This window comes from Chelon labrosus, assembly GCF_963514085.1.
Source record: "Chelon labrosus genome assembly, chromosome: 13".
Taxonomy (NCBI): Eukaryota; Metazoa; Chordata; class Actinopteri; order Mugiliformes; family Mugilidae; genus Chelon; species Chelon labrosus.
Window position 1 is genome coordinate 9,715,556 of NC_140346.1, and position 18,232 is coordinate 9,733,787.

Sequence of the window (18,232 nt, forward strand, 5' to 3'; positions counted from 1 at the left end):
TAGGGTAGGGTTAAAAAAGAAAATAATAAATAAACTGATTGAAACTGATCTTGACAGGAAAGCACTGATGTCGATTCACAAGATACTCTGATCAGTTTTTTAAAATGCATTATATTATCTGAATGCTCTCGATAGACATCTCGTTGTGGTCTCGCAAGACTGGTTTCGCACGACAAATCTTGCAGACAGCCCTAGTACACATCCCACAGTATTGGACATGGTCAAGTGCTTTTTTAATGAGCATGAGAACTGGGCAATCCATTGTGATTACTCCAGTTGATTGTTTAAAACGGGGGGGAATTACGGGAGCGCAGTCACTGGGTTCACTCAAAATGACTGCATGACTGATGGTGAAATTCCTGTTGTAGAGACAAGACGTGCTGATGCTGAACAATAGTCTTGGTTCCTGAAACTACAAATGCTTGTTGTAGAGAAACAAAATCCCCACAAAAATAATAGAAAATCCTGTTTATGTACTGACTCATCAACTCTTACACGGACGCAGAAGCGGGCAAAGAATGAAAGGCCACTTTCTATGTAACTTGTCAACCCTCTGATAAATTAGAGTGCGCCCTTGGCCTCACTCCATGTCTAAAAGGACATTTTGAGTTGTGAATATGCAACAGTTTAGTCAGATATAACACCATCCCACAAAGTGTAAGCATACTTTCCCCGAGGGAAATCAATGAATTACACTTAAGACCAATACATTTAGCATTTAAGTCGGTTCAGTTAGCATTTGTAACAAACAAAGTTCAGTCACATGTTGGGTGGAATGTCGTGAGGCTGTTTCGCTCTTAAGGCTGATAAAAGCTCAACTGGTTCAAATGTATTCTTTTTGTCATAGGATTCCCAAGTTACGGTTATTGCTATACTGCCACAGCAACCATTGTATTATTTACAATGCCGTCTGTCTTTATTTGCCTGTAGCTCACTAGACTTCCATGACAAAGGTCAGGAATTGACCCCACAGTGTAAAGTATTTCATCTAAAAATGTTGGCCAGTAGAGGGCTACTGTAATGTGATGCTTGTTGTAATTTCATACGCTATACCGGTGTCATGCTTTATCACAATTCTGTTCAGTGATGCACAGTTGGCTTCTGCAGAATAAAACATTAGGCAAGACTCTCCAAGCCTGTCAAGCGTATCAGCTGCTTTTGGGTTAGGACCTGTTGAAATTTTTAGCAGGCGCCTTGGATCAGTTTCCCTGCGCCTACAGGTAAGTCTGAACCAGTCTGATCAGGTTTCCACAGCTGGGTTGCAGAATGTGAGGTAGAACAGTTAAATGAAACGAAAGAAAGTCATTCCATTACCACTAACATCTAACACAGTGCATGGCTGATCGGCTTAGAAGTTTGGAGGCAGTTAAAACCACAGAAGTTGTTAGCAGTTGTAATCTAGGCAGAAACTAGATGTGGGATGGGCAACTAACCTCTTAATCCATCTGAGTGCAGGTGTGTTGAGAAAAGTGCATCTCTGCCAGGTCAACGGGGCGTGGGTCACACAATGAAAGCCCTGGTTATTTCCTGTTGAGAAAAGACCCAATGGTTTGATTAGGGTGCCACAATCAACTAAATGTCCTGTGGGTCATTTTATAGCAGCCATGAAAATGGTGGTTTTAATATGATAAACTACTACTATTGGCAGAGCAAGTTAATGAGTTCTTACAACAGCATTAGAGGCCATGGTCTGAAACAATGATTTGCATTATACATGTGAGAGCCACTAAAGTGCTGGTAGATGTTCTCCCAATAACAAAAGCCACCCAGCTCAAATGTAGGCCAAGATGAAGCAATAAGAGGGTGGTGACAAAGATAGATTAAAACTGAAGGAATAAGGAATGTTGGGAGGCGCTCTGCTTTTTTGAATATTTATGACCCTGTGCAAACTTAATGTTCATCAAATTTTAAGACAACTCCTCTTCAAACATTAAACAAAGGCGCTGGTCTGTAGAAGTATCCCATGGGTAGTCTAAGCGTCTAGTAACACCCTCGTGTTGTTGTGTGCAGGCCTGTGTACACATTCCTGCCAGTGGTTTCCTGCTATTCTAATGAGCAACAGGCGGTGGTAACACAACAAGAGATTCAACAATTCTGCAAGTAGGTAAGAAAGAGGGGGATTGCAAGTTAAAAGACACAGATTTTACAATACAGCATCTTCGATGTCCAAAATGGCTTTGAAACGGTCTTAGAAGTGTCTTGTAAGATAATACAAATACCAAAACACCCATACTCAATAATCTGCTGTGAAGTCATCTCATTTGAAAGGCTGGGATCAGAATACATTTTAAAACAATTAAATAATTTTCAGAATACCTGACAAATTAAGAAATGTAATTAACAAGTCTGCTGAGTGCCAATTTCCTGATTCTTTTCAATATCGATACTTCAGTTTCGCAACAATTATGCTTAGTTATGAAAGAGATTCTCCTTTCATAGAGATTTATTTTATTTTTTAAATCTTGCCCTAACCAGCACAGTTGTAGAGATTTTGTAGTTTGAATGAGATTAATTTGTTCTTTTCAAACATTATTAATATTGAATGTGGGTTTTTATTAATGACTCAATGCAGGCCAGCTACTGTTGTTTAAGAGGATGTACTGCTGCAGCTTTGGCACCAACATTACTCCCTGTGGTCAAGCACTACTTTACTCCACTAAAAGTCCATCTGCCAAGTAAAGCACTCAAAGCACTGGCTGCTCTTCAAGTGTAGCTACAGTAACTCTGACGAGTCTTCGAATGCTGCCCAGCAGAACATAGGCCACTTGTAAAGATCAGCTGCAATCAGTGTGTGTTCTACGTACTTAAATAAAAAGTATCTTTATCCTTTGAAAGAAACACTTAAGACATGGTCTTTCCCCCTTTCCTGCATCCATGTAAATGTGCTCAATGAGACACCATCACAGATTAATACGACTCTTTTCCTTCACTCCTTACACAAACACTTCAAAAAGTGACAATTACACATTCAAATGGGCAACAAGGGAATGTTTGGCAATGAAAGGAGCGTTAGGTTAGTGCAAGGACGGTTTGGAAAGCAGCGGAGTTGTAAATCAATTTACTATCAATGGAGATGTGTGAATTATTGTAGCAATTAAATAAACTGCAGAGCACCAAAGCACCAGCGCCCCTCCCAAGACATTGAGGTCCACTCAGGTATTGATTTCATGAGACATGACAATGGGGCTGGGTTGATTTATTAATAGATTTTTCAACAGATATATGATGTCACAGTACCATTTATATAAATATGGTTTGATGTTGAATTGCATAACCCATTTTTCTACATAAAGACATGCAACTTGTCCCCATGTATCTTTGCACAAACATCCCTACTTACAAGTTCTCCTGCAAGATGGAAGGCATAGTGCTGGTATACACTGCCTAAGGTAACTGTACTTCATTGAGTCTGTCCGTTATTGTTCTAAAAACTAAAGTAGTATTTTCAAACATAGCTGTGCTTCACATACCTGGGCTTGACTTGGTAAATAAAGACCTGCCCAGGTATGCATCTAGGTATATGTTACATCATAATGGCATCCGTTACTCTTTTCAAACCAATTAATTTTTGGCCACACACACACACACACACACACCGGTCTGTGCAAACCAGTGTGAAGAATTTAAACAGAAGTGGTGGCAACAACTAAATAACAAATTCAAGAGCTCAAGAGAGACCAGCTCTATACGACTGTATATCCACAGCCCTAGTTCTTCTGGGTTCCGCTGAATGACAAACACAGGCTACCACCACCTGCAGATGCAGAACATACGCGCTAGTTGGCTGCTGACTGTTGTCTATGCATTGTGTTTAAGTGCAACCTTTTGGCCCAGACACGCTACAGCTGACCATGTCAATTTAGTGTGTCACTAGAGTCACTGAATGCAAATTGGTCAGAATCCATGCCAGCCACCACCGCAAGTAAATTTTCAGTCGATGGGAAACACTGAATAAACCTGTTTCTATTTAATACAGGCTATTTACTTTATATAAGTTTCGATTAACCCTTTTTTCAGCTGTACAATGTCTAAAGTAAGAAACATCTGTCTTTGCGTGCATTTTACATGATGCTTTGACGTACTATGGAACATTTAGCCTAATGAACCTAATGAAGAGCAGATCAGTGAAAATAAAACACAGAACACACATACAGTATATTGGTCTATAACCTTGGGACCCATGACAATAATTCCACAGTAACAAACCCCAGCTCAGTGACTTTGAGATAAACCACAGGTATAACGGTTTCAAAAATGATCCATGATTTCGTTTGGTGGCAGCAGGGTGGCTCTCTTCCAAACTGTCAGCGCTAGTGAAAAACAAGTAAACACATGAGAGCCCACACATCCAACTGATCCAGGCAGGCTCTGATAGTCTGTGGTGCGACCAAACAGCAGGGCAGCTTACATGGCTCAAACAGTAGCCTTCTCTCAAATGCCCCTCTCTCCTCACCACCTGTTTCCTTCCACTCTGCCCGTACACAGCTCCAGTAACAGTCAGTGATATGATGTAGTGTGCTGGTGTGGAAACTAAAGTCAAGGTGATCTCAATGACACAAAACACTTCTTACATTTTTTAAATTACTACTTTTGTCCATTTTCATCCGAATGAAAGAGTGCAACCCTATTAATATCTTCCACTAGAATCTGACTGAAATGTGCAGTTATCACGATCAGTATTTCGTTTCTACTTGCTAGGCAATACAGCCAACTCTGAGTTGTGAGCATTTTGAAAGAAATTAAAAAACACATCTGCCTTCCAACAAGGTTGAACAATGTCACACATACAAGGTCTTTTTGAGCATAACCTGGCTTTAATGCTCTCGGGAACACACTGCCCTTGTCCAAGGCCCTTAATCACGACTGCACAGGCATCTTTTTAAATAGTGTGCAAATGTTGGAGCATCTGTTGTACTGCCGATACAACCTTCGTCCTTGTCGTTTTATCATCCACATATAATTAACAGGAATGCCAGTTTGACATAACTCAGGTGAAATTCCAATTTAGCTTGCAAACACTTGGGAATGCAATTTTACAGAAATGTGTCTCCCACCGAAGACTTGCAATTATAGCGAACTGCTGCTTATGATAATTTGACATTTTTAATGATGGCTAGAGGGAAAAGGAGGAGAGCAATTTATCAGTAGACAGCCCCTGGGAGACTATGGCCTGTGATCGCTACCAACCACGTATGTTTCTGTCCAAAATATTCTCAAGTGACCAATCACTCCTACTGTCCGAGTCAGAGTTATATATGGGCCCAGGATGAAATCAGTTATTTAACTACACGCTAAAGATGCATGGAGTGTCAGCGTGGTGTGGAGATAATAACCTTGGTAAGAATCCTCAGGTGCTTCACTGCCCCCTCCTTGTAATGCTGAATGAAACAGACTGCTGGGAATCCATAAACACATCCCAGCATCAACCACACCTTGACCTGACGATTCATAAAAATAACGAACCAAGAACCTCTCAGGAATACGATTCCCAGGCTGTGTTTAACTAAAAGCTAGCAAATAAGACTTCCCCAGGAAAGAAGAAATATCTAAATGAGAAATGGCTTATAAAATCTCCTCCAGACAGCCATCATGAGTCGTGCCTTTGATTTTTTCCAGACTTTTCCAACTACCAACCTTATTTGAGTGCAATTGAGTCAGAAAATACATAATCAACATGAGAAATTCCTGAAAGGTTGCAGCATTAGTTCATCATTAATTCAGCTGTAACCAACTGTCAGTAGCCACTGCTTTTAAAACAGCAGGAAGTGATCCTGTGTTGCAAATATTACATACTATGTACAACTCTGCTGCTCTGGCTGAGGAGAATCCAACTGTTTATTTCATCACTGTATTCTTTGTAAGACAATCTGAAAATGACAAGACGGTGCACAGGTTGATCAACAACAAGCTATATAAATAGATTTGTTTATGGGATAAAAATCTTGTGCTCACTCCCTATTCTCACATAACACATGCTAGATCTGTTTGTCCTTCACTGGTAAGAGCTACACCATTAAATGTTCTAAAAACAGGAACAAATCGTTAATTTTTTTTGTCAACAGTCTCAAGAAATGTTGCAACAGTGCATAAGTTTTTAAGTGTCGAGCTGTGTGTCTGCCATCTGCAGAGCAAGGAGGACAGAAAGTGCTCGACTCCTTGACACATTTCTCCCGCTACAACATCCAGTTAAGACCACATCTTAACAGCATTAACTGGCCGTGTTCAAAAAACTTGACACGCTCTGCATGTAGACCATGAGATGGTTTTGACAACAAGGAGCTTGACTGGGAGGCATGTTAGCAGATCAAAAGTGCCATGTCATTTTAGCAGCTAAATTAGCTCAATCTGCCATAGAGCATGTGGCCTCATCCACCCCTGAGATAATAAGTCATTAGCTACAGTCAAACATGGTGTGAATTTACTTGGATAATTAACAGGCTGCTGTGCTCAAGGACTTGATTGGGATCTAATTAAAAATGTAAAACTACAATTTGAAAAGAAGGGGAACAAAGCTGATGTGAAAAGTGTCTGTTCGGTTTTTGTGTTGCTTTGATCTAACCTTTATCTTTCCTAAAGCCCCAGACACACTCGGCCTCAAAGACAAGTAAGTTTTTCGTAAACTCAATGAAGAGCAACAGAGCAATCTCTTAGCGCAGTACTTTATCTGAAAAATTAATACTTCAATAAATCTACAAGACAAAATTACAGACCTACACAAACAATTGCTATTTTTATAATGCATTTCACTTTGCATCACCACCTTGAACAAAACACATGACCTACAAAACCTCAAACATTTGAGAAACATAAAGAAAGGGGAGAGACTGTAGAGTTCTTTATATGGAAGCCACCACTGAGAACAAAGATCCAGACATCCTGCTGGGTACCTGGCAGGCAACAAAGATGTTGAACGTCAGTGGAGCAACTAGATCCCAGTAGTGTACATCCATGAGCACACAGGATAACTCAATTATTCATGTCAGTGTAGTATGGCTAAACAATGGCTCAGCAGCTGGGGTGGTTGAAACGAGAGATATGTGTGCTCCAGTCGAATAACAAGAGGAACCACTCGTGGTTTAAAAATGGATACCAAAAACAACATGGGTTACGATGGGTTATTTTATTTTATTTTTTAACTGTGCGGAGACATAGAGGGATTGGAATATATCCCAGCAAACGTTAGCTGAGAGGAAAAGGGTACAATGAACATAACATATCATCTGTGTATCATAGATATGACTGTCAAAAACCATTATACTTAAGGACAGTCAACAATTCAGGTAAACGTAACCACAGAAAATCTGTGTATTGTGTATTATGAGTAGGGATGTTCCCATCGGTAATGGAGCCAACCCTGGCATTTGTCCCCGTAGCATCAAAAATCTTCTTACTCTTTGTTGGCTGGTGTGAAAGCTGTGACTGTGAATGTGGAAAATGTGTAAATTTGGATGTTTCGCAAGATGGTAGTAGGAGATTGTGATTCAACAACAAATAAAAATAAACACAATACACCAAGTACACTTGGTGTTTTACAGAAGAGAAAAGATTCCTGGAACTGGGTTTACCATACAATATTAGTACTATGGTGATACTAATTTACTTCGCCATGGTCTCATAACGAAACGGAAATATTTTTGCACATGTGCAAACAACATGTGCATGTGTCGTTTTGTTTTTTTCCCCCTACTGGACCCCAAATTCATCTCACCCCTTTAGTTAGACGATCTCTCCCTCCCTCTACTCCCCTCAGCCGCGTCCACCCCCAGACCCTCCTCCACACAACATCCGCTCACCTGCTCTGTACTGAATTTAACTTGACGGAGAAAACGGCTCGGACAAATTTGATTTTTTTTAGACCATGGAGATTTACAAATTATCTTCAGAGTTGGTGAAACCCCAGAGGAAGCAACTTCAGACGTAATGTGAACTAGCTTAAATTTATAAGAGCTACCAAAGTTAAACTGAAACTGTTTACGATAAATTACATTTATTTGCTGATACTTTATTTAGTCTTACATAAAACTGTCGACAGAATGCCACGTCAACAGCATTATGTTTAGTACTCTTGTATATAAACTGCACAGGCTGCTGCCATTTGTTGCTAAATCCAAATCTGTGTCGTTACAGAAATCTGAAGACTAATAGGGGAAATAATATCATAGTAGATAAAAAAGTAGTGCTTATTAGCTTCAAACAATGGTGAATGGAAGTGTTGGAGTTGGAGCTTAAGTTCCTGATAAACAGTTACCTTTACTGAAATCAACGCAATGAAGAAAAGAGAGCAGACATAGGAGGGGATGGACAATATGACAACTGAACTGCCTGAGGCAGAAGGAGTGTGTTTCCATGCTGGTCCGCCCAGCGAAAGCTGTGGAAAAGAAATTGCATTTTGGGCCTATTGCCATCTGGATCACCAAGACATACGATTACATTTCTGGGGAGGTGAACGGCAGGTTACGGCACAGCTACAGACAAGATTTAACAGAGATGCATTAATTAAGCTCAACCCTGAATGTAAACCCAAGTAGAAGGTGTTGAAAAGTCTCTGGCAATAAAAGGACAGTACTGAGCATTGCAGAGTAAATATCTCATTATCACAGATGGCTCCTCCTATAGTAGTAATCATTTCTACTACAAAGTGAAGGTTTCCGTTCTATTTTTTGATTTGCTACTTTAGCGTATTAACATGTATATGCTCCATGCTCCCCAATCTCTGTTGTTACATGGCATACTGCCACGAATGACTGCACTTTTGCACCAACATGCTCACACACGACTGCACAATAGGTCACCTGAGATGAGATGATTCTCTGTAGGCATGTGTATGTGGACTCTGCCCTCACACTGACCCAGTGGTTTGGGCACACTGTTTTGCATGGCTGATTGTTATGGCAGGAAAACGGATGAGGACAAAAAGCAGACGGCATGCAGAGGATAAGCAGTCAAATGTTTTGACTGCACAGAGTGAGGAAAAACATTAATGATAGAACTTAGTCACTGCTATTAAGGATAGAAATTATACTGTAGTTGCAATGCTGTACAAAATACACAGTGCATTTAGTGAATATATGGAGACATATTTACTGTCAAAGAGTGATTTTCATTCATAGGAGTTTGTAGCTCAATGCAGCAAGTGATGGAGCGCTTTGGTGTACCAGTATAGAAACATGTGGGAGGAAGCTTCTTCCAGGAGAAGCACTTTACACCACATCCTTCTAAGATCTGAAAGATAAACAGGCCCCAGTAACTTGTCTTTCTCTCTCTCCCGCTCTCTGCCGGGAGGAACATTCATCATCTGCCTGAAGAGCCGGGTGAGAACCCAATCCTGAGCGGCGACAGGCAATGCTGGTTGACGTGCAGTAACCTATTGCTTTATAATTATGCGCGCGATTTTGCTAGCGCAGAGTCTTACGTCCCGTCTAATCAATCGAGGCTATCTGAAGCCAGCGGCAGTGTGTTACTATCAGAGACATGCAGGTGATGAGTGGGCAGTTAGAGCATAGTTTTTCCTATGATCCTTTCCAGTAGAGTGGAAGTAGAAAATGTTGCTGCTTTGCATGCAGTTCCCGCTGTTCAATTGACCTTATCAGGACAGGGCAATAAAAATAACTGATGGATTTAATCTTTTGCCCCCCACCCCCAAACATACACAACAGTGGCAAATACCCGAGGGTAAAAGTATGTTACATTTATTAGTGATACAAAAGTTTATTTACAAGCAATTATTCTCTTGCAGTAACACTTTACTCCAAAATCATTAAAACAGCCTTAAAGAGCAACTAAACAAGAGTGGCAACAATTTAAAAGAGATGTTCAATTCAGTGTGAGCCACTCAAGTCATTAGATTCTATTACACAAGAGCACTGCTGGCCTTTTAAATTGACCTGCTGTCCCGTTAAAGCCCAGGGCTGGCCCCGCTCAGCACCGGATTGCTCTTAATGGGATTTCACAACATTAACATTCTACTGAGTCAGCATCAGACACCCTGGCCACAGTCCCTCTCTGCTGAAACAGCCTGCACTCTCAGTGTGCGTCTGTACTACCCCGTGTCTGTGTGTACACACGAGTATCTGTGTTAGAGTGAGTGGGGGATGGAGGGGGATGATGGGACACTGCGTGGAGGAGGTAGGCATTAATCAGACATGATCTGGTTGCAGTGGAATCTGTCCAGCAGATAACTGTAATGCCACCTACACACTACACGACATCAAAGTTGTCAGATTGCTCTACTGATAAAATTACACAAGTGTTCTATAATGGGGGTATCTAGAAGTCGTTGTGGTTTGCGCATTACTCAAGTAATCAGCAACAGGAAAGGTTGCATATTACAAAACTCCTCTAAAAAGGAATCCCAAACGACTCTGTCTAGCCTCTGAGCTGGGTTTAACGCCACATGATGCACAAGAATTGAAGTGGAAAATGGCACATGACCACCGCAGGTCTTCCACCTAAAAATGTTTGAAGACCCAAATTGTTTGTGCGCCGATTTGCTTTTTGTATAGCTGAAAACGTGGCGCTGCATCACGCAATCATCTATTCAATAGAACGTATGTTCTGTTGAAAGATGATTGCAACAAGTGAGGTGTAGAGCAGAGTTCATTTGTGGTAAGCATTTACGGCATGCTTGCGCTAGAAAAAGCTACACTGATTTGTATGCAATACACTGATGTGCTGCAATATTTATGTTTGTTCTCAACCAACCTGAACACGCCCAAAGTGTGGGAGATCGTTTAAACAAAAACCCAATCAGATCGACAATTTGTAAAGATGATTATATAGTACAAACACAAGCATCTAAAAGCTTTCTGACCTCAGAGTGAGTTTTGTCTGGTTGTTAGTTATGGGGACGAGGATGTTGCAAGTTTATCTGTCGTGTTTAAAACAAAAAAAGTTTGAAAAGATTTCTCCACTCATAGAGTTCATTAGGGCTGGGTACCGCTACCGATTTCCTGAATCAATCTGAATCACCAGTTCACTTCAACGTCCGTTAATTTAGAAGCATTTCAGTCACGAAACAATTTTACGTCAGACTAAAACTGATATTGTCACTGGTTCCAGAGACTTGCCCTCTCTTTGGCACATCTTGGACATGCAGCTATTCTCTTCCATCCCAATCAGCTTTCAGGGGTGACATGATCTCAGGGTTGTAGCTTCTGTCATGTTTTGGATCTCCCTCACATCTAATGGGCTAGTCTCGCTGTGCCATGTCGCTAGATTTGTAGTGTGAAATCTGTTTCGAGACTATAGTGAGATTTCTAACAAGAGAACACAGGCAATAAAAAGAGGGTTTAAAAAAAAAAGAAAAAAAAGAAAATCGATTTGAGAATTTTATGAATCGAATCCTTTAAAGCCAAGATTTATCGGCTTTATCTGAAAATTATTAAACTAGCCTAGAATTCATCTTAAAATATGTTAAGACAAACTGAAGGATTGATGGAATACCGTGGACCAGGGCAGGTTTACGCCACCTACCCGCATAGCGACACTAAGGTCAGCTGATGTCATAGAGGGGTCAAAGCCCAGATGGTTGAGAAGAGGATTGTAGGGGTCAATAGGTGCCTCTATGGTGAGAGAAGACGAGCTGGCTTTCAACAGAACGGCACTCATTAACATTTAAAACCATTTATCATACTATCGACTATAAGTGAGTTGTCCTAAGAGAGACCGCTTACATGTTGAAAGATTCTGGTCTTTGTTTATTGTGTCAACCGCTGCTGAAAATGAGACGAACAACCACAACAGTTAGCCTAGCTACCACATCAACCAGCCATGTTCCCCATCCCACCATCTGCTGTGGTCCACCCACACAAATCTCTCATAGCACTTGATCTGGACAGTAGCCTGCCAATGCCCAGGAGGGCAAAGCAGATGGTGTGGTTACAGGCAAAGCGTTTAGCCTCGAATAGCAGGCAAACTTCAAATCAAATGGAAACTGAATGAAGCCTAATTCCTAGTGCTCTGGGGCATTAGGCTACACTGTTTACTCACCTGGAGCAGTGTTAGCCTTTCCTTAAGTCAAAAACAAAAGATTGGAAAAAGCGTGTGCTGCTGCCAAGGATAATGTAAAAGTCAATTTAAATAGAAACAACTTTAAAAAATAAAGAGTGAGTTTCGGGGAAATATTTATGGAGGAATGAGGCATAAATGAATCAGCAAACACTCATTAACTCAAACAGATCTCTACTAAATGGAGAAAATCTTCAAATCCATTCAAATTCGGTTACTTTGTTACTGACATCGGCTTTACACGTTGCGCCATTAAGCACAGCTTGATTCACTTAGTGTGGCACTAATGTCTTCTTCATGTTTCTGCGCATGAATGAGTCCCTCACAAGCAGTCTTTGAAGGCTTTTCATTTTAATGAACTCACGCCTATCGCTGTAGCTCAGTCCTTGGCCGTTTAACAAGTTAGAGCGTTTCACATAAACACAACAACCGAGCAGCTGCAATTATCCGGGCCGAAAATATGAGTGGATGACAAATACTCGGAAAAGACCTTCGGTTTAGTTAGCCTCGCTGTGTTTTGTTTGTTTCGGAGCAACGAAGCACTAAAAATGGCAAAATATTCAGTGGAGTTTGGAAAAAGGCTCCCGTCTCCTGGCTGTACGTGAAGGGAACGTCTCGGCGCTTTCGCCGTCTCAGAAAACACATGAAGAAAGTTTTTGTTTTGTTTTCAGATATGCGAAGTGATAAGAGACCGCACAATCACGGCTATGACTCTCGCTTTCGACACTATAACTGTATACTAATATGAGAAAAAAACAAACTTACCATAAGCAACCTTCCAGCGAGCAGGTAGGAAGGCTTCGAAGGAAGGCGACCCGTGAAAAAAAAAAAAAATCTCACGACGCCAAGTTTCCTCTTTCCTCAGCAAAAAAACAGCCACTCCAACTTAACTCGTAACATGCAACAGTTACGCAGAAGACTCTGAGCTAAAGAGGAAATAAACCTGGACGGAGAGGTTATTTGTCCGTGTTGACGAAGTGAAAGGGCGCCTCACGGGGAGCGGGCGGCTTTCTTTGTTCCTCCTGCCTGCAGCCTGTTCCGTGGATATTATCACCGTTCATGTGTCCCTGACAGCCGCTGATTGGCTGGAGGGTCGGGATCAAGAAAAGGTGACTGGCGTCAAGTTAGACACGATAGCAACGCCATTTCCGGTCACGACGTCCACAAACAAACACGTTCCTAAATACGCTATTTTACATCAGGCGCTTCTGTATCTAACATGTATAGATTCAGCTTATGTTGTAGAATTGTCGGCAATTTTATGCTACCAAAAACCATTTATCTTTAACTTAGCTAATTTCATGCTTTTATTTTGTATGTATGGTTTCCATACTTCCTGTTATAGTCTGATTTTTAATGCAGACGGAGGGTGGAGGCCACTTCATGCCTTACATAGTTTTATACTGACCATGATCAGGATATGGCTGCTGCTTGTGGAGTTTATTCCATTCGGCCTGTATGTATATAACATATATCAAAAGTTGCATTTAGTAATCTAATAAGAAATCTTTATATACACAAATTACTTGTATACATAATGTAACTGACAGCTGAATTATACAACATGTGACGCACGCATTCCATTTATTTTTGGCCTTTGATTAATATGCATACTTTATTTTGATCTTCCTTTTCAAATTTAAATAATAGGTAAGGGAGAAGTAGCTTAAAGTAGGCATTAAGGATGGATTCATCCCAAACTAATGGGTTAGCAGGCTTATTTCTCATCTAAAGCCACCACACACTACAAAACATCCAAACCAGCTCACACTATGAATGAACACACAGGTTTGTTTGGTGCTCAGAGGTTTCACCGCACCCACGGTGGCCACCCCACCCTCGGTGCAATGTAAACAGCTGCGCAGTTCAGTGCTGTTTAATGAAAAGACGATATCAATATTAAGTCCCTCACAAACATCCCAGTCCAATTACAACTGTGCGCGTATCTCATGTGTAACGGTTTCAGTGGCAGATTTACAAATGTGAGCGTGCAGGCAGTAGTAAACGGCCCGACCGAAACTGGGCTCATTGTGAAAAGCAGACCACCGGCTCCCTCAGCAGCTGGCCTCAAATCAGTTCCAAAGAGAACAGGAGAATTCAAGTTGATGGGTTTAACACAGCGGAGATCACTTTCCTGTTATTACCAGAAAAAAACACACAGATTTTTTGTTTGCTTCTTGTAGTGAGTCATTAATGGAATAGCTCAACATTTCATTTTGATGAATACGCCACATCTTCTTGCTGAAAGTTAGATAAAGAGATCAATACCACTCTCGTTAAACATGAAGTTGCAGCCGGGAGATGGTTAGGTTAACTTGGCCCTTAAGGCTGGGAACAATGGGAAATATCTATCTATCCGTCTACAAGATGTCAGCACACACAGCAAAATCTCTGTTATTCATAAAGTTGGAGGGCTCATCTCAGTCAGACAGACAGCTTCAATTGAACATGACTCAGAGCTCCCATGCTGTGTGTGCGCATGCAGTGAATTTGTGGTGGTGTGCAAGAGAAAAGCCTCGTGCTCATTCATTGTCTGTGAATGAGGCCGCAAGAGTTAGAATGTGTGCGCCTGCCTCCTCTTCAGCATCGGCTTCCACGCTCTCACCAGCGAGCGCCGAATCTTCCTGCAAGTCCTCAGACTGACACTTCACGTCAGATGTTTTCATCCCCTGCCTTTCATTATGTCGCCTCTCTCGCTAACCCCCCCGCACGTATCCCCTTCCTCAACTTCATCCTACAATTCTCCCGGCTACCTGTCGCTACCCAGTCCCCGTGTGTTACGTCTTCATCCTCTGGGTCTTTTTCTCCGCGAGGAGGCTGTGGAGCCGATCATAATTGGATGGTGTACCGACAGTCAAACAGTGCCACTGAATCACCATGAGGATTTCTGCTTGTTAGAAAATAAAGGGTAGTGCTTTGTCTTGACTTGGCTCAACTTCCCTTCACTCTGCATTTGCATATGGAGTGATGTGTGTTTGTATGTGTGTTTCAGACATAAAGATGTCCCTCAATTCACCCTGGCCCAGTCTGAGTCATTTCTTCAGTCCACAGTTTGGTCTGACTGTAGGGAACGCGCAAACTCGATCGATGGGCAAAGACAGATTTGACTGTTTACCTCTTGCAGGTTTGTGCAAGAACAAATGAAAGAAAAGAAAAAAGGAAAACAGTCAGCTGCCGTGCATTCATGTCTGCAAATAGGACTTGCAGGTCAGTCGTACTGCTAGCTTTGTTGTCACTTTGTTGTCATGATGCATTCAACAAAAATGCTGTATAGCGCCTTTGAAATGAATTCATTTGTCAGTATTGGTTTACATTAGTAGTGTCTTTGCAGCCATAACTCACAGCCCTTTGACACATGTAGTTCACTTTGTCAAGTGGAAATTATTGCAGCTGTCTGAAATCCCTCATACAACCCGCTTGGAATTACAATTTAGAAGTTAATGGGAACGTTTTTCACACTGGAAGCTCATTATTATGGCTGTGCGACGCCACAGCACAGAACTGGCATCGCTCAAGATTGGTCCGAGATAATCAGAGCCAGATAAAGCTAAAACTATTTGCACCCTTCAGAAACTTCCACATTTGGCAACTAGAATGAAACAGAAATATTATACCTGTGGGTTTGTTTATTCAGGGAAAAACAATGCCAATATTACATATCTGTGAGGATCAACAGTGCGCCTCAAAGACCGACAAAGATCACTCCAAAAGAAAGATGCATCATAGTCTGAGACGTCACAAAGGAACCCAGGGTAAATTTTAAGCAGTTATAGGCCTCTCTCACGTTGGCTAATGTTAATGTTCGTGAATCCACTATCAGGAGAACACAGAACAACCATGGTGTGATGGCAGAGTGGCAGAAAGAACATTCCTGCCCATTTTTGGACGAGCCCGAAGGCTATTGGGAAAATGTTAACATAAACCAAAGTATATTATTTGGTTTAAATGAGATACTTGTGTTTGTAGATGAAACAACAATGCATTCCAGCATCATCCCGTCTGTGGAACATGGAGTGGTAATGTCCTTGTTTGAGCTGTTGTTTTGCTGCATGTAGGCCAGGATGGCTTGCCGTGATTTATGGACCAACGCATTCTGAATTATACCAACCAGTCCTTAACGAGGATGTCAGGACATCTGTCTGTGAGCTGAATCTTAAGAGAAACTGGGTCATGCAGCAAGACAACGAGCACGAGAACACAAGTTGTTTAACAAAATAATGAATAAAGAAGAACAAAATGAATATTTTGGGATGGCCAAGGCTAAATTCCCTTCAAGTCGCTGTGACAACTGATCAGGAGTTACCGGAAACGTTTAGTTGCTGTTATTGCTGTACAAAGACGTCTCAGCCGACACGGAAAACTTTTTTTTGCATCTCATAGATCGACCATGCTAAGAGTTAAGCGCTCAAGAACAGGAGATACAGAGGCCGCCTACCGAATGCATTTGCTTTTTAATCCAAGCACGCAATGCGGCGTGCATAATGCCTTGTGCATGTCAGCCATATGCTGGAGTTGTGGCTTCTCCACTGTGACAGTGGCGGCCGGGGAAGACATCTGAAGCGAGAAGGGCAAGGATTGTTTTGTCTGAATCTGGAGCCTCTCTCCTCACGAATCCGAACAACGGAGCGCTTCAGCTTCACCCCGGGCTACAGCTGCGGCGGGCAGACAGACAGACGGACAGACGGCCATGTGGTGCACACTCTGCCTTGAAGTTCGTGTGGAAATCGTCTGTAGATGTCACAGAGAGCATCCAATTACTGAAGAGCCAGTCAAGGTTAGAATGGAGCAGTGAAAGAAAGAGACAATGATGCACCAAGGAGATCCCTGTTGTTCCTGCTGTTCAGGTTTTCACGTTTAAAGTTCAAATTAGTGGTTCTAATGTAGCCTCGAGACAAACAGAATCGAATGATCCCATTGTAAAAGGCCAAAACACCCAATAAACACGGGTATGACACAACTGACGATGCGCACTACCGGTGGAAAGACCTGGTTTCGGCGTGTCTCCTGCGGTGGGTTATCACCCCATCTCTCTTTCATCATCTCTCCTCTCATGGTGATAGAGTAAAGCAGAGGGAGCTGCTGAATCGCATCGTAGCACCAAGTCCCATCGAGCAGTCAGCCAGTCCAATAAGGGATGAAAGCAAACTTCCTTCTGTTTGTTGTATCTACCAGGAATCTGACACACATTCCTGAGGTTAGGGAGAGCGTGTGGTGGCTTCTGATCTGTCATGTTTCCTTGTGCAGTGTGTAGCTCTCCCTCATCCAGGCCTTGTGTCTCGGGCCTGGAGCTGTGTGTTTTTGATCTGCAGAGCTGCATACTGCTCATCTGTGGACCTGGCCTCATCAACCTGCGTTTTATAGTTGTTCACTCCTACCTGAATGCACAATTGTCCAACCTTTTATACTTTTACACCAGCCATTTGCATTAAAACTACTATTTATACTAAGAGCCTATTGCTATAACAGTATCTTACTAAACCTTTCAATGCGACCTCTATCCATTCTCTTTTATTTATGAGCAATCTCTCATAGTATATCTTGTACTCTTGTTTCTATCGTGTTTAAATACTGCATGTATGCTTTAATCAGATCAGACATCGATCAGGCATAACATTATGACCAATAACAATAGAATTAAATAACAATGACCATCTTGTGATGGTATACACGTTTCCCAATGTTCTGCTGGGAAACTTTTAGACCTGGCATTCGTGAGGATGTTACTTAGACATGTACCACCCACCTAGACCAGACCAGGCACCCCCACCCCATAGCAATGACACTCCTTGATGGCAGCAGCCATCCCCAGCAGGACGGGGATGACACAAAAACGGGTTAGGAACGACTCAAAAAACATGAAAAACAGCACAAGGTGTTGACCTGGCCTCCAGATTCCCTAGATCCCAAACTGATCAAGTATCTGTGGGATGATCCACAGAGGCCCCTCCCCTCAACCCATAGGACCCAAAGGTCCCCACTAACAACATTCTGTTGCCAGACACCACAGGACACCCTCAGAAGGCCCATGTCCATTCTCTGATGAGTCCCAACTGTTTTAAAGCCACAAGGGAGACCTACACAATATTAGGTCATAATGTTATGCCTGATCGGTGTATATAGCACACAGGATTGTGATGAGATTACTTTTTTTCCAGTCCACAGCTTTCACTACGTTAAGGTGAGAGAGAAGTGTTAATGTTCAATCACTGGAGTGTCCCTTTAAGGA

General features: G+C 41.9%; 1 protein-coding gene across 1 annotated transcript in view; it reads right to left on the reverse strand.

Annotated features, from left to right (window-relative positions):
- LOC311498643 (SPRY domain-containing SOCS box protein 4-like) overlaps window positions 1-13,052 on the reverse strand; it is a 44,139-nt gene extending 31,087 nt beyond the window's left edge. The window contains exons 1-2 of the mRNA XM_084559318.1: window positions 12,772-13,052; window positions 1,434-1,527 (exon numbers count right to left, since the gene is read on the reverse strand). The gene's annotated coding sequence lies outside the window, so the exon portion shown is untranslated. The remainder of the gene's footprint in view (window positions 1-1,433; window positions 1,528-12,771) is intronic.
- Between the last annotated feature and the right edge of the window lie 5,180 nt (window positions 13,053-18,232).